Genomic DNA, 5,000 nt, shown 5'->3' on the forward strand with positions numbered 1-5,000 from the left:
CGAGGCAGGCGGCAGGAAGGAAGGAAGGAAGGAAGAAGGAAAAAAAAAAAGATAGAAAGAAGAAATAGAGAAAGAGAAAGAAAGAAACGAATGAGAGAGAGAGAGAGAAAGAAGAAAAGAAAGAAGAAAGAAAGAAAGGAAGGAAAGAAGAGAAGGAAGGAAGGAAGGAAAAAAGAAGGAGGGAAAAGGAAGGAAGGAAGGTAGGCAGGCAGGCAGGAAGGAAGGAAGGAAGGAAGGAAGGAAGGAAAAAAAAAGATAGAAAGAAAGAAAGAAAGAAAGAAAGAAAGAAAGAAAGCATCTCTTCTGCAAGAATTATCGATTCTCCTTTTAGAATTTGTTACCAAATGTCTAGCAAATAATAAACTCTTATGTTTTTTTTTTGTCTCTGTGTGTTTTTTCTCCCTTTATAACCGAACATAAACTAACATTAAAGTCTCGAATGAGTTCTTAATGCTAGTTTATGTTCCTAGAGTTGCTTCATATAGTTGTAACAAAAATTAGGCAGGCCTTAGAAAAAAATTGGATCTTTGGTTATTTCGTCTATTCGACATTGTATTGTATTATTCCTCAAAGGAATTTTATTGATTATTTCAGTTGCTGAGTTTGTATAACAAGCTATGTAGAACCTCACCAACAGCTACTAGGATCAATTCTTCATCAATACTATGTGGTTTTCTGATCTGGAAGAGTAGGTATGAAAAATTGTAAGAGGTACATAACTCCTCATTTTCATGCATTTTGTTGAAACGTCGGTCGTCTGCAAATTTGAATTGCAAAATCCTGAATTGCTTTAAAGCAAAATACCGTATTTGATGGCATTCAAGACACTTTTTCCTTCAAAAAACGCTTCAAAAAATTACCTCGGTTCCTGTATGCAAAGTTGGGCCTATATTACATAACTTAATGTACTAAAAACACTTTTTCTCCTGAATACGCGCTGCTGAAATTGGAGTGTCTTTTATGCCATCAAAGGCAGTAATTCTCTATATCTTTTGTTAATTTTTCATTTGTATCAATCATTAGTCAGCGGCCATGTTGGAACACCGCTTTGAAGACTCTTTAGTCAAATACATCGGCCCTAGTACTTATTTTTTAAGCCTGGTACTTATTCTATCGATCTTTTTTGCCGAACCGCTAAGTTTTAGGACATAAACACAACACCAGTTGTGAAGCGGTGTTGGGGAACAAACATAGGCACACACACACACACACACACATACAAAACACACAAACACACAAACACATACACACATACGTTAAGCTTCTTTCAGTTTCCGTCTACCAAATCCACTCACAAGGCTTTGGTTGGCCCGAGGCTATAGTAGAAGACACTTACCCAAAGTGCCACGCAGTGGGACTGAACTCAGAACCATGTGGTTGGGAAGCAAGCTACTTACCACGCACACCGACGCCGACGCCAATATGAATTATTTCCAGGTGCTTTTCTAATCCTGAATGTTTCTTAGATTTATTGGAAATCACTTCTTGGCAAATCAAAATCATTTTTAATGCTTTGTGTGGGACTGATGCAATAAACTCATTTCTTAAAATATTTGATACCGCACTGTCGATATTTCTTATTTGATCCTGCCGTTATGAGATCGTTGGTACCATCTATGAAATCGTTTTAGCCGATTCTGTATAAATAATGCATGTTTACTCCATCAAAATGGAAAACTGGGATCTTTTCGGTTTGAACGGCAGTTTTTTCTAGCGGTGTCATATGAAATTGTCACCCATAATTATGACCCTATTATCGATATTGCATTTCAATCTGTTTTAGAGTTAGGGTTAGGTTTAGGGTTAGGGTTAGGGGTGGGGGGATGGGTATCTTTTTTCTTCAGAAATGTAAATAAACCCAATATGTTTCTTAAACGAGGGACATATTCATACGGCACAGAATGTTTTCACCTCAATAGACGTCATTGATTGGTTGAAATTGCAGAAATTGAAGAAAAACAACAACAAATATCTTACAAACTATAGAATTTTCTCAGTAAAGCCAAGAGAAAAAGATGTTTTATAAACACATTCTACCAGTATACGAAGTTTAAAAGTGTTTAGTTACGTGGAAATTATTTTTTAAAAACTGCCGTTCAAACCGAAAAGATCCGCAAACTGTTGTAGATCATACATAAACATAATAATTACTAATTGCTAGAATTAAATATTGCCGCTGCAAAAACAGTGTCTTATTGATATTCATCGTTCTTGTTCACCTGCGTGGGGAGTTGTCCCGTTTGGTTTGCGTTATTCAGGGGTCTTTTTGGGGGTTTTTTTTTTACATTCGGCGTCTTAAAGAGACTTTTCCCTCTGATGCTAAACCCGCAGTTAATAAGCGCATAAGCAAAATACATGCATTAAGTATGTAACATTGATTATTTATGTATTTATGTACTATTAGAGTTGCTTATAATTCAAGTTTAATATCGTATTACTTGCGTGGCGTTGTTGTACATAAGCAGATAGACTCTACACTATTTGCATATATATCTCAGATCAGTGTTCTAATTCGTCTCGAGGTCATTCGAGTACATGATGCCTATGAGTAGCGAAAACTGTGAATTATCAATATCCATCGTTCTCGATCACGCACACAGCGAATTGCCTCGCCTGGTTTGAAGTACTCGGTATTTTCTTAAAGGGACTTTTCCCCAGGACGCTATCGCACAGATAATGAGTATATAAACAAAACACATACAGTATGTGACATCGATAATGTTTACATTATCAAAGTTGCTTATATTGAAATATATTCATTCAACTACGGCAGTAGTCGGATAATATTCTTAAGGCCGCAATTTACTCACACGCAGCACCTTTCAGAGCTTGTCGCCAATTCAGTTCTAAACCAAATTGAAAATTGTTAACATTTTTGAAGAGGACTGATTCCTAGCTACATTTTGGCATTAAAAAAATTGAGATTTAATCCAGTAGAAAAAAGTTAACATCAAAATTTGTAGTAACATTATAGGAGAGACGCCACCAATCAAGTTTAGATCCAAATAACTTTTTTTTGTTTTAAAAGCAAAATATATTATCTTAGCTTCAATGATAAAAGAAAGCATGAAGAATTTCATAGTTTTGTTCCCATGCAACAAAAATTTGTGACAAAAACGTTGTGAGGTAAAAATCATGAAAAAAAATAAGGCAAAATATTGGATTTAAATATAATTAACATTTTTATTTTAAAAGCAAACTATATTTTAATTAAGTTTAAATGATAGGGCTCAAATCGAGGAATTTCATGATATCAATCTCATGCAATGAAGTTTTAAAAGAAAAAAGTTATGAGTGTTTGTTTCTCAAATTTGAGGGTGATAATATAACTCTATACTTTTTATGAATATAGTCCAAAAAGGAGACTTTCAATGTCTGTCACCGGCATCATTGACGTAAGGAAAAAAATAATCAACGACACCGCTAATTGGCACATTTGACACATTATTAATTAGCATAATAGCACAGCCTGGAAAAATCGTGGATTACATGAAAAAATGCGAGCAAGAAAAATGCGAGCAAGAGAAATAATATTCTTAAAATTACAGGACAAGTTATTACATCTGGTAAAGTACAGAACAAGAAAATTTTTACTTAAAATATTGCAGCTAAGGATAAAATTTGAATATTAAAAATTATTTGATTTTAATTTACAAGGTAATATTATAATAAAAATATTGACACACTAGAATACTTAAAAATAAGAGCCAGAAGGGATCTTTTCGGTTTGAACGGCAGTTTTTTCTTGCGGTGTCATATGAAATTGTCACCCATAATTATGACCCTAGAATCGATCTATTGCATTTCAATCTATTTTAGATTTAGGGTTAGAGTTAGGGTTAGTTAGGGTTAGGTTTAGGGTTAGGGATGGGGGAAGGGTATCTTTTTTTCTTCAGAAATGTAAGTAAACCCAATCTGTTTCTTAAACGAGGGACATATTCATACGGCACAGAATGTTTTCACCTCAATAGACGTATTTGATTGGTTGAAATTGCAGAAATTGAAGAAAAAAAACAACAAATATCTTACAAACTATAGAATTTTCTCAATAAAGCCAAGAGAAAAAGATGTTTTATAAACACATTCTACCAGTATACGAAGTTTAAAAGTGTTTAGTTACGTGGAAATTATTTTAAAAAACTGCCGTTCAAACCGAAAAGATCCGAATACTTAAAAAATAAGAACCAGAAGTACCAATATAGCTAACGTTTTATGCAAAGTAGAATAGTATATATGACAGGCAAATTCGTTATGTAACAAATAGACATTGGGTCAAGACTAAAAATGTGAAGACTTGGCAATAACTCAAGAAATTTTACTGTGAATTTGTTGTTCTAGGTAGGTTTTACTGTAATATGTAACTAAATTTTGTATTATTCTATTTATTGTACTAATTATGTACTACTATTGTTTTTTATAACCTATTTTCAAATTTCTAATTATTAATTAATAATTAAAAAAATGAATTGCTTTAAAGTGCAAAAAAATATTTTAATTAAGATTAATTTTTATTTTTAATAGAAGTAACAATAACGAACGGAAGTAATAACTAGTAATAAAACTTTTAGCTTTAATAAAAGCTAATATTTCCTAAATCAAAATATTTTATTTGAAATTTTATCCTTGGCTGCAATATTTTATATAAAAATTTTCTTGTTCTGTTTTTTACTAGATGTCCCGAACTTTTCCAAGTATAATAACTTGTCCTATAATTTTCCAGGTTTATAGTCTTAAGACTGCTCGCATTTTTCCATGTAATTAATAATTGCCTGGAGACAATTATTAGTAGGCGGTTGTCCGGGTGAGTGGATGCAGTTGTTCGGGTAGATAGGAGCAGTTGTCCGAGAGAGTTGTGCTTGATAGCAGTTAACTTTGTTGAAAGTTGTACCGGATACACAAGGAGGACATTTGAATCCATTATGAACTGAGCTACTGAAATCAAAGTATCTTCGGCAGGGACACAATGTAAAACTAGTATCAGCACACGAACCATCGTCTGT

At 33.3% G+C, this 5,000-nt stretch overlaps 1 long non-coding RNA gene across 1 annotated transcript in view; it reads left to right on the plus strand.

Moving 5' to 3' along the window:
• Window positions 1–3,371: 3,371 nt before the first annotated feature.
• The window catches only part of LOC118766783, a 17,514-nt gene continuing 15,885 nt past the window's right edge, over window positions 3,372–5,000 (plus strand). The window contains exon 1 of the long non-coding RNA XR_005002694.1: window positions 3,372–3,480. This is a non-coding gene — a long non-coding RNA (uncharacterized LOC118766783). The remainder of the gene's footprint in view (window positions 3,481–5,000) is intronic.

This window comes from Octopus sinensis, linkage group LG17 (genome assembly GCF_006345805.1).
Source record: "Octopus sinensis linkage group LG17, ASM634580v1, whole genome shotgun sequence".
Classification (NCBI taxonomy): domain Eukaryota; kingdom Metazoa; phylum Mollusca; class Cephalopoda; order Octopoda; family Octopodidae; genus Octopus; species Octopus sinensis.